General features: G+C 33.7%; 1 pseudogene; it reads left to right on the top strand.

The window, feature by feature from the left end:
- The first annotated feature begins 7,944 nt into the window (after positions 1-7,944).
- On the top strand, positions 7,945-8,958 carry LOC130848647 (olfactory receptor 10AG1-like; annotated as a pseudogene).
- Positions 8,959-20,375: the final 11,417 nt, after the last annotated feature.

Here is a 20,375-nt window from a genome sequence, read left to right as displayed (position 1 = left end):
CAGGAAATGTCTAGAAATGAACATAAATTTATCAAGGTTGAAGAACACAAGGTCATCACAGAAAAAACAATTATATAACTAGCAATGAACACATGGAAAAAGACATTTTTAAGGAATATTATATTTAACTCCAATAAAAATTAAATTCTTAAAAATATATCCAACAAAACATGTTTTTTATTTGTATGCTAAAGACTACCCACAAAAATGAAAGAATTTAACGAAGACCTAAATAAATGGACATAAGTACATTGTTCATGGATCTAAAGACTCAACACAGTAAAAACGTCAATACTCAACAAATTGACATGTATATTTAATTCAATTCCAAATAAACTCCTAGCAGGATTATTTATAGATACAAGAAATCTGATTCTAAAATGTACATGTAATGACGATGTAACTGAAAGAGCCAAACAATTTTTTTAAAATATCTATATATATATATTGATTTATTTATTGGTTGTATTGGGTCTTCATGTGGCACATGGGCTTTCCCCAGGTGCAGCAAGCAGGGGCTACTCTTCACTGTGGTGCATGGGCTCCTCATTGCAGTGTTTTTTCTTGTTGCGGAGCACAGGTTCTAGACATCTAGGTGTGCAGGCTTCAGTAGTTGCAGCACACAGGCTTAATAGTTGTGGCTCACGGTCTCTAGAGTAATTTAAAGTAATTTTGGGGGAATCACACTATTAAATTTCAAGATAATATACAACTACAGCACCAAAGGAAATGTGGTTTTGGTAAAGTGTTGAAAAATATATTAATGAAACAAAATAGAAATTTCTAATAATAGACTCACACAAGTGAGCAAATGAACTTATTAATAGCTTTATGGAAGTACAATGTACACAGCATAAAATGTACTTGTTTTAATTGTAAAATTTAACAACTCATGTAAATAATGTTTGTTGCACAATAAATGTTGTGCAACATCATTAAAATATAATTTAAAAAATTTCTACCACCCCCCAAAAGAAGTCTAGATTTGTGTACAATCAATTCCCTTTTCCATCCCCAGCACTGGGCAAGCATTAATGTCTGTGTATACATTTGCAGTTTGTGGACATTTCATATAAAGTGAATTATGCAGTGTTTAGTTTTTTGCATAGGACTTCTTTCAGCTGTATAACATTTTTGAGGTTTCTTCGTGTTGCAGTATGTATTTGTAATTCATTAATTTTTATTGGTTGTGCTTCCTAGGTGGCGCAGTGGTTGAGAATCTGCCTGCCAATGCAAGGGACAGGGGAAGATCCCACATGACTTGGAGCAACTAAGGCTGTGCGCCACAGCTATTGAGCCTGTGCTTTAGAGCCTGTGAGCCACAACTATTGAGCCCATGTGCTTCAATTACTGAAGCCCAGGCACCTAGAGCCTGTGCTGTACAGCAAGAGAAGCCATGGCAGTGAGGAGCCCGAACACCACAACGAAGAGTAGCCCCCACTCACTTCAACTAAAAAGAAGAAAGCCAGCACACAGCAAAAAAAGACCCAACACAGCCAATAAGATAAATAAGTAAATAAATAAATAAATAAATAATTTTATTAAAATATTTTATTGGTGAATGGTGTTCTATTGTATGGGTTTGTAAGTAATGTATTTATCTACTTGAGGGACATTTGGATCATTTCCAGTTTTTGGCTGTTATTAACAATATGTCTACAAACATTCATTTAGAAATTTTAAGTGGACATTTACCTTTATTCCCGTCCACAATGTATAAGGGTTCCAATCTCCCCATCTTCCCAATTCTTAGCTGCCCTTTTATTGTGGCCATTCTAGTGGGCGTGAAGATGCATCACATCATAGTTTTAATTGATTTTCCATAATGAATTGTTATTTTGATTATTTTGTGTATGCTTGTGGCATTTTTGGTGTAATATCTATGCAAATCTTCTGCACATTTTTAATGGGATAGTGTTTTACAATAGAGTTTAAAGGTTCTTTACATATGCTGTGTACAAGCCCTTTACCAAATATAATGATATGCAAATATTCTCTTTCTGTCCATGACTTGTCTTTCATTTTCTTAATGGTTTCAATTACAATGCAAATGTTTTAATTTTTAAGTCACATTCATCAATATTATCTATTTTATGGATTGTGCTTTTGGTGTTATATCTAAACTTCTTTGCTTAAACCACGACCATAAAGTTTTTCTCAATGTTTTCTTTTAAAAGTTTTATAAGTCTAGCTCTTTCATTCAGGTCTATGTTGAATTCTGTGTTACATTTTATGTATTTCATGAGATAAGGTTTAAAATAACATTTTGCATATATATTACCTTTTATCAAAGCAATGCTTGTTGAAAGGCTATCTTTTGCTCTGTTAAATTTCCTTGGTAACTTTGTTAAAAACAAATTGACATTAATGCCCAGGGGCTTTATCTGGACTTTCAATTTGGTTTCATTAACCTATATTTTCTCAGTTTGCTTACACTGTACTTTCTTTATTATGGAATTTTTGTTGTAAATTTGAATTTACAGTCATTGAGGAAGTCTGAGCAATGGATTTTTGACAAAGGTGCAAATGCTTTTCAGTGGAGAAAGGGTGCTCTGTTTAACAAATGACATTGGAACAACTAAATATCCATGTAAAATATCTAAACCTAAAATTCATCCCTTACACAAAAATTAACTCAAATGGGTCATAGAAATAAATGTGGAATTTTAAATTATAGAATTATAAAAAGAAAACATAGAAGAATATATTAGTGACCTTAGATAAGGCGAGAGTTTTTAGATGTGTCACCAAAAGATCAATCTATTAAAGACCATGTTTATAATTTGTAATTCATCAAAATTAAATATTTTACTCTGAGACTGCTATTTTTAACTGCCAAGTAAAATACAAGCCAAAAATTAAAATAAAAGCCAAAAGGGGCAATATTTGCAAATCACATAGTCATAAAAAGAGATGTATATAGACTATGTTAAGAACTCCCAAAAATCAACAGCTGGAAAAGAAACAACTTAATTAGCAAATGTACAAAAAACATGAACAGATATTTTGCTTAAAAGAATATACAGAGGTCAAATAATCACATAAAGATTAGCCATTATTAAAATACAAATTAGTACCAAAATGAAATTATACTACACATGTAGTTTGATTGTTAGAATTAGAATTAAATTAAATACACCACAAAATATTATAACTAAAATTATTGAATAAATATATAACCCTTGAATAGTGATAGCTTTCAATGCATGGGCATAATATTTGTAAAATACTTGTTTCCTACTCTCTTTTCATTATTCTTTATAAGTCTATTCTTGCTTCCTATAGTTAAATCTAATATTTTCCTCCATTGTATTTTGTATGTCTATGTGTATGTGTGTAGAGGGTGTTATAGTAAACATATTCTGTTATTTTATAATCACTGCACTGAGAAGAGGCACATAACCTGAGGACATCCTTGGCTGGGAGCTCAATACAGTAACTACTTGGAAGTTTAGGTTGTGACAACTGAGGGCAGTTCATGGTAGAAATAGGGAGTCTTAGGGGGTCACATGGCAGTACAGCTAGAACTATTTCAGTTTTCCCCTCCAGCTTGGTATGACCTTGTAACTAATGTTGTTATGACAGAATATGCCTGGAAATTCTGCCAATTTCAAGTTTGTACATCTATGAATAAGCAAGTTTCCACTTTCTCCCAACATCACTTTCTGTAGTGTGGGAGATGGTGAGGTCTACCTGGCTAGTGTGGATGTGGAGATGGAAGATTCATGTTGAAAATGTCTGAAGTATTCCAACAGACCAAGATTTCTTACTTCGGAATTTTTAATAACAGAGAAACTTTTTTTAATTTAAGACATTATACATTTGCATATTTTTAGAACATCTTTATTTTAAATCATAAGTAATATGTAATCATAAATTTCTGATTTTAAAATATGTATATTTCTTAATAACCACAAAATAGGTAATGGGGGTTGATAATTTAGAGAAAGAGTGGTATGGACAGTATGACTGGTTGTTGTACCAAACTCCTCCTGTGGCAAACAGAAAGGTTTAGTTTAATTAAAAAGTGACATGGGAAATGAGCTGACCCCAAGGGTAAAGAATATTTCCTATTTAAAGAGCACTATTTGTTATGGCAATAGAATATACTGCGGATGCTGGTTACACTCTGTTTCAAATAAATGTGAATTAACTAACGGTCAGAAAAAGGTCTCATTTTCTCTCTGTCTTTAAACTCTATCAATAAAGGTAAGTATTATACTTAACTTCAATTCAAACAGGTAAGTATGAATCATTTTTGTCCAAGAGCAAATTTGGTTTTACATATGTCTGTATATATTTATCAACAACAAAAGAACATTCATTTCAGAAAAATTAAAAATAAGTCATTTGTTGTAATTGTTATTTAATTTCAAAACCCTGATTCAGATAACCTTTTTACATTTCTGATTCTCATTATTATATTATCAAGTGAGAAATTACCAAGAATTTTGTAATATGATGGACCAATATATCAAAGATTATACCCTCCATATCATCATCATCAGTCATCTTAAGTGTTAAGATTTATTAAGTGATTACTACATGGTAAGCATGTATGTAAGTAGTTTGCATGTATTAAATCTGGGGATATCTCACAAAAAATAAAAAAATTAAGTAACTAAGGAGTATGATAGTGAATGGACTTTATTAAAATGGGTTTTCTTACTGATTCCAAGGTAATCATTTGTTGTTACAATTAATTTCTATGGTAAATGAATCAGAAAACACTAAAGGGATACTGGCATGTTTCCATTATTAATCTTTGGAGACTTCTAAAGAAAACAGGCTTCTGAACTGCAGTCATCAATTTTAGATTTTTATTTCCTACCTTCAATTTGATTTTATAAACTTGCTCTAAATAGTATTAAGTGCATTGTGAGCTAGCTGGTATATGTGATATCATAATTCCCACATCAAAAAAAATCATTATTTCAGTGGAAATACCAGAAAAATAAACAGAAATTGAGTAAAAACAAAGGTGGCTCTATTTAGATTAATTATATAGTGGTTTTCTTTCTGAGTTGTATAATTAGAAGCATCTAAAGGTTTCCAGAAGTCAGAGAAACCAACAAATATGTTGCAAGATTTGAGGAAATCTTTGTACCTGAGATTGAGTTTAGAAGATAAGTATAATTTGGATAGGATTTGAATAGTTATAGTATTTCTTACTTTACAAATGGCTTTACACTGATAATTCTATTGAATATTCATAAAATGTTCCACACGACAAATAAAAGTTAAAGCAAAAGAACATTTCAATAAATGTGGAACACTCTATTCTTGATATCAAGTTCCTGTCATTCTTACTTTTTCTGGCTATTTGGCGCCTTAGTTTCAGTTTGCTTTTCAAATGTACTATCCTACTTGAAGAGCAAGGAATAATTTATGGAGGGGATCAAAAAATGAGAGGAAACCTTACATAAAGAGTAGATACAATAAAAAGAATAAAGCAGATGGCACTTTCTGCAGGAAACAGGTGGCTCATCGAATGTAAATGCATGAGGCATGCTAGTCTAAACAGATTGATGATTCATTCAACAGTGTTAATCGGTGCCAAGACCTACACTCTCCACTGAATTAAATAGCTGAGTAAAACTTGGTAAAGGTGCCAGAATAAGATATTGAAAAAAAAAGGCATAGTTGTGTACACATATACACATGAAATCATATCTTATTAATGCATCTATCAGCCACTAGTTGCTGACCATTTTAAAGACTCAGTTATAGCATTTTTACATGTCTAACAATCACATTTTCATTGAGAGAATTGAATAATAATGGAGCAATTATCATACAATTGTACTCTAATATGTAGTTTGGAATATTGTGAAGATGGTAAAAAGATGGTTAAAAGAAATATATTTAAAAAAGAAAACAAATATATTATTTAACTTTCTTTTTCTTAGTCACAGAAAGTCCTCAGGATGCCCAAGTTTTTCATGGACAATTGGTTCCACCCCATGTGTGTCTACATTTTTGTAGCTGAAATCTTGACTACTGTCCTCAGTCAACACCCTTAGAACATGTATTTAGTTGTGTACCTTCTTTTCAGTGATGTAGTCTCTATTGGCTTTCAAATAAGTTAACACATAATGTGAAAATACATGTACAGGACTTCCCTGGTGGTGCAGTGGTTAAGAATCCACCTGCCATTGCAGGGAACACAGGTTCAATCCCTGGGCCAGGAAGATCCCACATGCCACAGAGCAACGAAGCCCGTGCTTCACAACTACTGATCCTGTGCTCTAGAGCCCGTGAGCCACCACTGTTGAGCCCATGTGCCGCAACTACTGAAGCCCCTGAGCCTAGAGCCTGTGCTCCATAACAAGAGAAGCCACCACAACACAAAATGAGAAGCCCAAGCACCACAAAAAAGCATAGCCCCCACTCACCCCAACTAGAGAAAGCCCGTATGCAGCAATGAAGACCCAACACAGCCAATAAATAAACAAACAAACAAATAAATAAATAAATATTTAAAAAAGAAAGAAAATACTTGTCCAACATACTGAAAACAATGAGACAACTTACCGCTTCTGCAAGAATGAATAAAAAGAATATAATTTCTAAACACACACACACACACATGCACACACTTACACCTCACAGAAGGCAGGCTTGATCTCAGGAGAGAGTGGAAGGAGAGCTCTGCATTTTCAGTTGGAAGCTGTGCTTTTTCCTTGGGGATTATTCCAAAGAAGCAATCCACTTGACTCATTTTTAATTTATTCAAGAATTTAATGAATAACGTTTTGTGGAAGAAATGTACTATGCATTTCATTAAAATATGTGTATAAAATCAAAAGAAGCTAATGATGTAGTTATAGCAATACAAAAAAATACACAAAAGATGGGAAATCTCAACCTATCACATTCACATGCACGAACTAACACAAATGTGTGCAAAAAAAAAATGAATTAATTAAATGGGATTGGTGGGATGAATTGAGAGATTGGAATTGCTATATATACATCATTAAAAAGAAAAAAATCAAATTTTACACTTTAAAAATACACAGTTTATTGTATGACAATTATATCTCAATAAATAAAATTCCTAAAAAAAATTAAATGGGATCAGCAGAATAACAGCAATTATTGAAGACGATTAATTTAGGAAGATAGAGATGAGTGTGTCTGATGTCTCATTCATACAATAAATGTGTGGGGGTGAACATTCTGGTTAGAATTGCCTGCTTGAACATAAGTGCTAGATGTACCTGCCTCATACCTCCTGTGTGGTCCTGGACAGGAAGACCAGCTTAGAGTTCTTTTTCTCCCAACTAAAAAACCTGAATAAAAATTATGACTGCTGCTTTTATAGACCTTACATTGAAATACAAAATCTTTAAAATTAAAAACATCCCATAATACTGAGTAGTCAGCTCATCAATTTTGCTTATAAGAAAATTGCTTAAATATGCTGAATGTCAAAGCCAAACAAACTTTGGAAATACCACAGGAAAACTCTCAACTTAAAAATTAACTATATTCATCCCTAAAACTATCTTAGGTGGCTTACAATATATTTAATTGTGCAACCAAATTGATTTTGAGTTGATAATAATTAAACACAGAATTGAGAGGTGAAGAGAAAAACATAAGCTGAAAGAACAAAATCACTGACACAATTGGACATAAACTGAGATTTTGCATTTTTGAGTGTTCCAATGAATAACAAAATGACAACCACAAATCTTCAGAAACAAGGGACTCTAATAATGTATCCCAGAAAATAGATTAAAGGAATATTTTTTCTTACAGATAGATTTAATAATACTGAAAAATATACTTCACCACACTTTAGGCATCTAACTCTTATAGGTTTGCCTTTTATAGGGAATTGGAAAAAATGGAAAACATTCCATCCTGTTTATACATAAGATAACAGAAGCCAAAGAAAGTGAAATAATGATACCTCTAATGAAATCACTCCCACAGAAGGAATACGAAGAGATGGAGGCAGAAGACAATGTTTCCACAGTCATGCATTTTGAACTCCTGGGATTTTCTGAACTCCCAGACCTCCAAGGGTTACTATTTGGCGTGTTCACCATCATTTACACCACTATCTTAACTGCAAACAGCCTCATAATAGTAATAACTAGGCTAGACCCTACACTACAGAAACCCGTGTATTTTTTCCTGGCAAATTTTTCCTCGCTGTAAATCTGTTATGTGTGTGTCACTCTCCCTAGGATTCTGGTGAACCTTTGGACTCAGGATAGAAGGATTTCTGTGATGAACTGTGCTGCCCAAATGAGCTTCTTCCTTATCCTGGGAACCACTGCATCTTTCCTTCTGGCTGTGATGGCCTATGACCGCTATGTGGCCATTCGTAACCCTTTGCACTATCCCCTAGTCATGAACCAAAAGACCTGTATCCAGCTGGCTGTTGGCTCCTGGATCAGGGGAATCCCAGTGCAGATAGGGCAAACCTGTCAGATTTTCTCTCTGCATTTCTGTAACTCTAACCAAATTAACCACTTCTGTGATGTACACCCCATTCTGAAGCTGGCCTGTGGGGACACTTTTGTACATGAGCTGTCAGCCTATGTGGTAGCTCTGTTATTTGCTGCTGTCCCTTTTGTGTTGGTACTTGCCTCTTACAGCAAGATCATTTGCACTATTCTGAGGTTGCCAACAGCCAGAGGAAGAGCCAAAGCCTTCTCTACATGTTCTTCTTACCTGCCGGTTGTGCTTTTATTCTTTGGATCTGCTGCCATTACCTACTCAAGATCAAAGTCCAGTCATTCTGCAGGAACTGACAAATTGCTCTCTCTGTTCTAAACCATAGTGACTCTGATGTTTAATCCCATGATGTATAGCCTTTGGAACAAGGATGTGATTGCAGCACTGAGAAAATTGTCACTTAAAAATAGTGTGTTGATCTTAATCATAAATGTTTTAACTGAGAACATTTTAAATCTCTACTTTACCCCTTTAAGAAGTTAACCACTTCTACTCTAAGATGTATTTTTAAATATTGGGGTGGCCAAAAATGTCTGGTTAGTAACTGCATTGCTCAAAAAAATTATTGGTGAAAATGAAAAATGTGTCTTTTATTTTTACTGAAAACCAAATGACCTTTTTGGCCAACTCAATACTAACCCACAGTTTACTGTGGTTATTATTATGTAAGAAATAATATTACCTAAGGAGTAGTCCTAACTCATGAAGTACATAGTAATGTGAATCACATTAAAAACTAAAAACAGAATTTAATTGGTCAAGTTTTTTGGCTTAAATATTACTGGGAAATATACAAGATTATTTATCTAAACAATTATCTACATCTCCACACTTGCATTTGTTGGCATTCTTTGATTCCATGGCACAGAAAATGGCCAATTGTCAGTTGAATAATGGATGTTTGAAGGAGGGATTGAATGAGTGAATGGACAAATGAATTCTGTTATTGCCTAGCTCAGACTCCTAGCAAAAGCTCTAGAGTTTTCAGAGAACCAGTACATTGGATGCATATTTACTTATCCACTGTATATTCATGTGGGATTATTCCAATCACAAAACCAAAAGGAAAGCATTCATACACTTGGTTCTCTTTCTAAGTGCATGATAAAACAGCACCTTCCCATTTGTCTTACTAGGTTTACTTTGCACGTATTTATATATTCTACTTAGCAATTTTGGACCCAAAATAATTTGCTTTAAATTATTTCATCTGTTTCATAATTGCCCTCTAAACAGCTAGTTCTATGCCAGTTCATATTTTTAAAAGGAAATATCTATGAATTTAAAACTGAAGAAAATTTTCAGAAGTTATATTCAGAATTACCCAAGGTCCACACAATTGCATTACATTATTGAGTCTTGCATAGCCTTTTATGTCTTTAGCCCTTTTTTTAGTGTTGAGAGTTTTAAACCATTGAACTTATGTTATCAAGGAAAGTGAGCATTTGTCAGTAGAATCATTAATGCCCATCTTCCAAATTCCATTCTCAAATCAGCAACTCACATTGAGATGATTTGGTGCACCTGTCCCTGAGAACTTCTTCTGCCATTCTTTTGACAATTATGCCATTCTGCAGTTTCAGTTATAATTGTACACATGTGTATAAGACAATTCTAGCTCTTGTTCTATAGGGAGTTATATTTTACTTCATCAACCCATTTGTATCCTCTACCATCTAACATTTATTTGTCTACATGTTTTATTAACAGAAGTATATGCATATATCCTTTCCCATTTAACCTTCTATACGGATTTCATACCTGGTCCATAATGGAGACCAAGATAGTGATTATACACTGATGATAAAGAGGATTATTTTGATGGAGATAACAGCGGTGGAAGTTTTTGTTTCTGAAATTTAGTAAAACAGGGATCACCATGTCAAGGGAACAGTGCTGTCCCAGGAGTTTAAATAACTGGTTTTTAATCTTCCCTTTATCAAATTTTGAGTAAGTCATTTAGCTATTTCTTTCATGTTTTTCTTTAAAGAACAAAATTAAGGTGAGTACATTTTAAATATTTTTGCTTTATGTAGTAATTAATAAATCAGGTGACATTCAATATAACAGATAGACAGGAACTCTGTAGAGATATACAGAGCAAGAGATTTTTATAAGCAAAAAGGAGAAGAAACAAGGAGGGTAAAAATCGAATTGGTTATTGCAGTTACATTCCTCATAGGGGATGGCAGATGTTTATCAGGCAGTTTACCTAACTAATGCTAATCAGACAATCCCTCATTGACTGCTTTAAGATTCCATTTCTAAGAAAACTAAATTAAGTTTAGTTAGGAGATATGAGGATTAGCATAATCAACTCCATTTTGGCCCTGTCTTGTATTTAACAATTCACAACTAGGAAAGTGGCAAGAACTCACTCTTTCCTATGAATTCTCAGAATTATTATAAGGCTCAAATATCCACCTAGCATGGGAAAGCATTTGGAAAAGTTTAAAGCAATAATAATTGCTGCGTTGGTTCCATTTACCTATAATTCTTAATGGAGTCACTTGTTCTCATTTATTTTACATTCAAATTTACAGAGAAAATGAGAATAGTGCTAATTTTATTGAAATACAGTTGATTTACAATATGTTAGTTTCAGGTGTACAGCATAGCGATTCAGTACTTTCGCAGATTATACTCCATTAGAAGTTATTTAAAAAATGGTTATAACTCATTCTAATATCCTTGTTGTTTATTTTATACATAGTATTCTGTATTTTATTTATCTCATTACCCCAAGTTGTCCCTAATGTTATTTTTGAGACAAAGGACATTCCATAAGATCAATTACCTAGGGAAGAAAATCTGCTTGGTTACACATTGGAATTGTGTTCCTTGTATTAATGAATTATGTTTAGTTCTGCACAATTGTGCTAATCAAATCTTTGCTCATTTAAATAGCATCAATGAAATGGAGCTAAACCTTCATTAATGTTCATATAAAATATTAATTAACATCATATCACTATGAACTCTGGATCAATTAAATTTAGGATTATGACTTTATACTTTACAACATTCCTTGATGCCTTTGTCTTTCCTCCTTTTATTTCTCTACCCCTCATCTTCCCACTCTGTTCATTCACAATGAAACAGCCTCTAGAAATTACTTTCTGGACATTTAATCATTTATTTTCTATCCAGTACCAGCCAATATAACTGAGACTGACTGGAAATACATTTTTGGAATGTTTAATATAAATAGTCATCTGACTTTATAACTTTTTGACTAGCTCATGATTGCCATGTGGCGATCCCTTAATTTCTTGAAGACCAATAAGGTATTCAAATATATCTTGCTTTTTCTGATTTTTAAACTATACCAGATTTCTAGATGGTAGCATTTACTGACCTCTGGCCACCAAATACATGTAGGAGCCAAAGTATGATTTGGTTAACCATTTAGTGAAGATTTAGAGTCTCTGTTACATTAAAATAGTGCCTTCAGTATATACATCACCAAAAATGTATAACTAAGGAGAAAATAAAGATGTACACTTCTGTCTGGATTCATGTTGGTTGAGTGTTACATTTTGAAGATTGCTTCTTCACAAGGGATGTCTACATGTTGCTTCCTTAACAATAGCAACACTTTTGGCATAACATCCCTCTAAAGAAGGTACTTGTGAAAACGAAGCATAAATACCTATAGCACATAGTAACAGTGAAATTTGTAAATGCCTATTTCTGCAAGAAAAATTATGACAGATGAGACATATGTGTCCTTAGAGGATATATAACATATTTTAACATGGTATCATTAAGCTGCAGAATTGTGTGTGGCTCGTGTTCTCTGCATTATAATTTCTAACACCTTCTATCTGCTGATTGTCTGGATATATCACTCTCTTCCATGGGTGTAGTAACTTTTATTAGTAAGAACCAAAATTGTAGTAAATGTATTGACATCTCTTTTTAGACTCCTTACTCTCTGTTTCCTTGGAAGAGGACCACATTACATGGAGTTGCCAAGGAAGACTCATTCTTAAGTGAGGATTAAAAAGTACTATTTAGACTAAAAAGTGAAAATTGCCACTTCAAGTTATATATATTACTCAAATAATGTTATATGTATATATATAATACATAAATACTGCATATCACCATATAAAATACAATGTTATAACATGTATCATTATATATAATTTTTTGCCACTTTGACAATATGTTGAATTTGTATTAGTGATAAGACCCATTCCACAACCACATCTCTCAAATATTAAGTCCATTGAAACCATTTTCTTGTTCACTTTGAATGTCTCCTTTATTTTTCCTAATGTAAAGTAGTAATTGAATATTTCTCAGGATGACTTGTTTGTCATAAATTATTGCTTGCCTTTTATCCACTAGGAATAGTGGGTCACATTTAATGTTTCACTAAAGGCCTATTAGTTCTTCAACTCATACATCTGTCCAAGTTACCAGGAATTGTGAGTGCGTGAAGAAGGTGGTGTTCTTATGTCCTTAAAGACCAATGGATTAAATAAGAAAAGCTGAGCTTCTTCAAATTCCTAAGGCTATCAAACAAACAAACTATATGAAACTTTATATGTGTCCCATCTGAACCACAAATACTATGAATGAACTGTTTGCCTATTCTTCCTTCTACCCTTAAGACCTGTCTGTGAATATTGGATATATAAGCTTGTACCTGATACATTTTTTCCTGGGTCCTCTGTCTTTCATTTCTGCAAAGTATTCATTCAAACACTCTTCAATGAATTTACAATAATGGTGATAACAATCAGGGCAGCAATCAGTAACAACACCTAAAACAACCAACCTGCATATAAATCCATGCGAGATTGTCTTCATATTTAAAAGGCAAACTTCTCTCTACTGCAAATGCTCAATGCCTTTTTGTACAACTCCAAAAACCAAGTGTCATCTGAAACCTGGCAAGAGAAATTGTACGGTAATCAGTAATCATGAGGTTGACTAACTCTCAGCAGAGAGAGGTGACTCTCAGATGTTACAGTTCAAGTGTTTTTTTGTTTTTTTTTTTGACAGAAGGAAGGTTACCAGCTATACTAATAACTTGCAGTTGTCCAGTTTTTTACCACAAGGCCAAAGACAAATTTGTTAGGGTCAGCTATGAGGATGGTAAAGTTTCTTAGTAAACAACAAATTATGCAAGATGTCTTGTCACTAAATGCTCTTTATTGCTAAATGTAGCATCTAGAGTTACACCATGAGGATGGCAAGTGAAGAACTGAAAGTATGATGTCAGTCTAAATAAAAGACATACCAACCTAAACAAACATGTAAGTTAGTGACCTGGCAAGTGGGACACAAGTCAATGTCTTGAGTGCTTGGAAAGTCAGGGCATCTATTCCTGGTTCTCCTCTCCTAATGTATAAATTTTAAAATTAGTGCATAAAACCTACCAATTCATATGAACACAGTACATTTTGATTCCTAAGTAACCAAACTGGCTTTATCCTGGGATGCAATATTATATGATGCATCAGAGAATAATTTTATGACAGTTAACCCTCCAATCAAATGAAGACCACATAAGCCAATCATGCTATTTTATTGGGAGATTGTGATAGACATCTCTCCCCAAGAGACAAACCAGAATCTCTGGAAAGTGTAAATATGCTACATTACTTGACAAAATGGACTTTGCAGATATGATTAATGTCTCAAATATACGAGACAGGGAGATTATCTGGGTACACCCAATCGGATCACAGGTGCCCTAAAAAAAACGAAGAGAAAGAAAGAATGGTATTCCAAAGATATGTTATGACAGATGAAGCAGGAAAAAGGAAGGGTCATTTTCTCATTGCTGGCTCTAAAATCTGCTGGGACCAAGAGCCAAGGACTGTTGCAAGCTCTAGAAACTGAGAATGACATTTGACTGGCTGCCGGCAAGGAATCAGTCTTAAGTCTGACAACATCAAGGAAGTAAATTCTGCCAATTATCTCACTGAACAAGAATAACAACGGAAGCCCCACTAGAGCATACAGAAAGAATTCTTCCCTGCCAACACTATGATTTTTGCTCAATAAGACCCATTTTTGACCTGTGGTCTACAGGGCTCTGAGATAATAAATGTGAGCTGTTCTAAGCCACTCAATTTGGGGTAATTTATTGCAAAAACAAGAGAAACCCAATACAGAGATTCACATTAAATAATGTAGGAGACATTGTCGACCTGCTCAGGATATATCAGTCTAAATCTTCTATCCCACAGTCAGTTTAACTGTAAAGTTTGGGGATTTGATATATTTGACTTCCCAGACTCCTTTCCAGCTGAGTATGAGGAGGAATCAATTCTTGCTAATGAGATGAATGTGGACATGAACAAGTGCTCTCTCCTTTGCTTCTGCTTCTTTTCATTCCTGGAACATTGCAGAAGTCATATCTAAGAATGGAATAGCAGGAAGATGTAAGAAACCTCGACCTCTGATGTCATTATTTTAAAGCACAGAACTAGTCACAGCATCCCAGCAGAAGTGTTGCTGTGTGTAGTAAATAAATGTGTTTTATTGCATAGGCTTGAATACGATTCTAAGGGAGAAAATATCTACAGTATTACTGTTTCATAGTGTTTGGTTGTGGATAGTATTTCTTTAGTGTCTTTTCAGCTGGTGCAAAAGTTCTTTTGTGGTTGGAAATGTTTCTCAGGAATGCAGGTTTTGGTACTTTTTTTGAGTATAAATTTTTTTTAAAGTTCTTTACTGGAATAGAATTGCTTTACACTGTTGTGCCAATTTTTGAAGTACACCAAAGTGATCAGCTGTATTTATACATATATCCCCATATCCACACCGTCCTGTGACTCCCTCCCACTCTCCCTATCCTGGCCCTCTAAGTCATCACCCATCATCAAGTTTATCTCCCTATGTTATGCAGGAACTTCCCATGAGCTGTCTATTTTACATTTGGTAATGTATATATATGTCAATGCTACTCTCTCACTTCATCAAAGCTTCCCCTTTGCACCCCCACCCTGTGTCCTCAAGTACATTCTCTACATCTGCATCTTTGTATTTGCCTTATCATGGGTTCATCAATATCAGCCTCTTTAATAAGTTGTGCTGGGAAAATTGGACAGCTACCTGTAAAAGAATGAAATTAGAACACTTCCTAACACCATACATAAAAATAAACTCAAAATGGATTAAAGACCTACATGTAAGGCCAGACACTAAAAATCTCTTAGAGGAAAACATAGGAAGAACACTCTATGACATAAAGCAAAACAAAATCCGTTTTGACCCTACACCTAGAATAATGGAAATAAAATAAAAAAATAAACAAATGGGACCTAATGAAACTTAAAAGCTTTTGCACAGTGAAAGAAACCATAAAAAATATTAGAAGACAACCCTTGAATGGGAGAAAATATTCACAATTGAAGCAACTGACAAAAGATTAATCTCCAAATTATACAAGCAGCTCATGAAGCTTAATACCAAAAAATCAAATAACCCAATCCACAAATGGGTGGAAGACCTAAATAGACATTTCTCCAAAGAAGACATGTAGATGGCTAATAAACATATGAAAAGATGCTCAATGTCACTAATCATTAGAGAAATGCAAGTCAAAGCCACAATGAGGTATCACCTCACACCAGTCAGAATGGCCATCATCAAAAAATCTAGAAACAATAAATGCTGGTGGGGGTGCAGAGAAAAGGGAACCCTCCTGCACTGTTGGTGGGAATGTAAGTTGGTACAGCCACTGTGGAAAACAGTTTGAATGTTCCTTAAAAAACTAAAAATGGAACTAACATATGACCCAGCCAATCCCACTACTGGGCATATACCCTGAGAAAATCATAAAGTTCACTGCAGCACTGTTTACAATAGCCAGGATGTGGAAGCAACCTAAATGCCCATCAACAGATGAATGGATAAAGAAGATAAGGCACATATATAGAATGGAATATTACTCAGCCATAAAAAAGAATGAAATTGAGTTATTTTTAATGAGGTGGATAGACCTAGAGTCTCTCATACAGAGCAACGTCACCCAGAAAGATAAAAACAAATACCATATGCTAACTCATTTATATGGAATCTAAAAATAATGGTGCTGATGAACACAGTGACAGGGTTTTGGTGCTTTAATGAGTGTGGTATGACTGAGCACTTTAGGTTCCAAGGGTGCTTTTCTTTGCTATGCATGTATTCAACATGCCTTTACCTCTTGTATGAACTTCTGTGGATATAGACAGCAGTTAATATAGGCACATTTCATTACTTCACAAGAATTTAATATTCTCCAATTTTCAGCAAGAGAGTAGTATGAAAGATCTTAGAATGATCTGTTGAAAGTCCCGAGAAGAGATTTCATGTTTCTGTAGGTGTGACTTTCATAATTATGATATTCCACACGTAGACACTTGATCTGAAAGCAGTTTTTAGTCAAATATCTTACATTTAAAATTACATTTTACTGTCCTCAACTTTGTTCCTGCTGTTGTATAATTTTGATATTAAAAACCATTAAGTCTGGGCTTTGCAGGTTTCCTTATAATTTGTCTCACAACAAATATGACCCCTTCACCATTATTTGAAATAGTATCTCAAAGATGAAAATGATTTCAAGAGATATGATTAATAACACCTCTATCTATGCTACTGATCTGTGCTTATGTTTCAATCTATTTTTCCTTTGAATATTCATATAGTCATAATAATAAGTTCCTATAGCTAAAATTTTATCATTAAGATAAAGTCAGCAAAATATTTACAAATGGTCTCTAAAGGAAGAATAAGTTGTCCTAATTGTCTTGACAGATATAAAATACAAGCTAAAAAGAAAAATACAGGAAAATCACATATTCAAAAAAGGAAATATATATATAGACTACACAAAGAACTCCCCAAAATCAACAGGAAGAAAGGGAACAACCTAATTAACAGATGTACATAACTCTTAAATAGATATTTTATGAAAGTGGATAAACAGAAGTCAAATAATCACAAAGATGCTAATAATCATTAGCCATTATTAAAATGCAAATTAAAGTCAAAATGAGATTAGGCTATGCATGTATTTTAATGATTAGAATTAAAATGAAATAAAATATATCACAAAGTATTATAATAACTCAAATTTGGTACAGAAGTATATAATACCTGAATAGTGATAGCTGTCCATGCATGGACATAATTTTCTAAAACATTTTTTCCTTCTTTCCTATCATTAATCTTTATAAAGGTCTAAATCTATCCTGTTTCCTATAGTTAAATCTAATATTCTCCTCCATTGTATTTTGTGAGTGTGTGTCTACCTGTTTTTGTGTGTGGGTGTTGTTACAGAAAACATTCTATTCTTTTATAGCCACTGCACTGAGAGCAGCCGATATTAACCTGGGGACATCCTTGGCTAGGAACTCAATACAGTAACCACTTGGAATTTTAGGTTGTGACAACTGAGGGCAGTTTATTGATAGAAATAGGGAGTCTTAAGGGGTTACATGGCAGTGCAGCCAGAACTATTTCCATCCTTTCTTACTGTTTGGTGCGATCTTGTGAATAAAGTTGAGGTGAGGGACTATTCCTGGAAACCCTGCAGATGCTGTTTCCTGTTTGTACATCTAAAAAGGAATAAGTGAGTCCCCCCTCATTAACCACCCCCCTTTTCTGTAGTCTGGGAGGTGATGAGGACCACCTGGCTCCTGTGGCTGTGGAGATGGAAGATTCATGTGGAAGATGACATAACTCCCTCCAACATCCCTGGATTTCCTACTTCTGAATTTTTAATGACAGAAAAATAAAAGTGTCTTTAACTTGAGACATTGCACAATTGCCTCTTTTTTTAAAACAACTTATTTTTTTCATCAAAAGTAATATGTAATCAAAAATTTGTGATTTTTCAATGTGTATACTTCTTAATAATCATAAAATACAGTAAGAGAGGTAGAGAATTTTGAGGAGGAGTGGTACGGACAGATATGATTTGGGTTGTTGTTCCAAACTCCTTGAGTGGCAGGCAGAATGGTTTCTTGCAATTAGGAAATGGCCTGCGGAAGGAGTTGATCCCAAGGGAAAAGCATATTTCCTATTTAAAGAGCTCTATTTGTTATGACAATAGAATGTATTTTAGATGCTGGTGAACTCTGTTTCAAATATTTGTGAATTACCTAACTCTCAAAAAAAAAAGAAAAAAAACTTTCTCATTTTCTCTCTGTCTAAACTCTGTCTATAAAATTAAGCAGTATATTTAACTTCAGTTTAAACAGGAAAGCATGAATCATTTGTGTACGATAGCAAATTTAGTTTTACATATATCTGTATGTATTTAGCATCAGTAAGAGAATGCTCAGTTTGGGAAATTTTAAAAAGTAATCCTTTGACATAATTGTTTAATGTTAAACCCCGATTCACATAGCTTTTTACTTTTCTGATTCTCATCACTATATTATCAGAAGAAATTACAAAATACTTTGCAACATAATAGGCCAGTAAACCCAAAATTACTGACCACTTCATCATCTCATCATAATCATCTTAGGTACTAATATTAATGATTACTATATGTTAAGCATGTTTTTAAATACTTTGCATGTATTAAAGCTGGGGCTACCTCTTAAAACCTTAATTGTACATAACTAAGGAGTAAAATGGACTTTATTAAATGGCTTTGCATCCTACTAATACCAGGGGAATCATTTGTTTGAAAAATTAAGTTCTATGGTTAATGAATCAGAAAATACTAAAGGGATAATGGCATGTTTTCGTTTTTATCTTTGGAGACTTCTCCTAAACGAAACAGTCTTCTGAATTTCATTCACCAATTTTAGATTTTTATTTCCTATCTTCAATTTGATTTTATAAACTTGCACTTTATCATATTAAATCTATTGCAATATAGCTGGTACACTTGATATCATAAACCCATGCCAGAGAAAATCATTATATCTGTATCAATACCAAAAAAATGACTTATCTAAGTAAAAACAGAAACTGCTACATTTAGCTAAATTAGTGGTTTTCTTTCTGAGTAATACAAATAGAAGGATCCAAAGGTTTCCAGAAGTCACAGAACCCAGCACATGTGTCACATGATTTGAGGAAATTTTGGATAGTTTAGAAGATAAGTCCAATTTGTACAGGATTTGAGAAATTATAATATTTATTTGCAGATGGTTTTACACTGATAGTTCCATTGAATACAGTATTCATAAAATGTTGCTCTATTTGACAAATAAAAATTGATGCAAAACAAGATTGCAGTAAATGTAGAACACTGTATTCTTGAATATCAAGTTCTATTGTCCTTTTTCCGGCAAATTTATTGGCACCTTAGTTTCAGTATGCTTTTCAAATGTACTAGCACCCTTGAACAGTAGGAATAGTTGACAGAAGGGATCAAAAAACATGAGAAGACCTTATGTAAAGAGAGGATACAATAAAAAGATTAAAGCAAGTGGCAGTCTCTGAAGGCCATGGTTAGCTCATCAAATGTAGGTGCAGTATGCAAGCCAGTTGAAAAAATATGAGTAATTCATTCAACAAAACACTTTTAATTAGTGTCCCAGTACTATACCCTGCATTGAATTAAATAGGTGAATAAAACATGTTTAAAGTGTCAGGATGAGGTAGTAAAAAAATGCATTATTGTATAGACTAATACACATGACATCATTCTTAGGAATATTGCCTTTCAGCCACTAGTTTCTGATCATTTCAAAGACACAGTTGTAGCATTTCATATTGGCTACAATCACATTTTCTTTGGATGAATTGAATAGTAATGGGGCAAGTTTAAATATCTTTAGTACTTTAAAAGTAGTGTGGAATATTGTAAATGGTAAAAGAAATTACTATTTAACTTTTTTTTTCTTAGACACAGAATTCCAGAGGATGCCAAGTTTTGGATGAACTGTAGCTCCTGCCCCATGTATGTCTATTTTTTTGTAGTTGAA

This window comes from Hippopotamus amphibius, chromosome 3 (genome assembly GCF_030028045.1).
Source record: "Hippopotamus amphibius kiboko isolate mHipAmp2 chromosome 3, mHipAmp2.hap2, whole genome shotgun sequence".
In the NCBI taxonomy this organism is placed as follows: domain Eukaryota; kingdom Metazoa; phylum Chordata; class Mammalia; order Artiodactyla; family Hippopotamidae; genus Hippopotamus; species Hippopotamus amphibius.
Note: the sequence above shows the minus strand (reverse complement) of the source record. Positions and strands in the feature narration are given on the sequence as shown.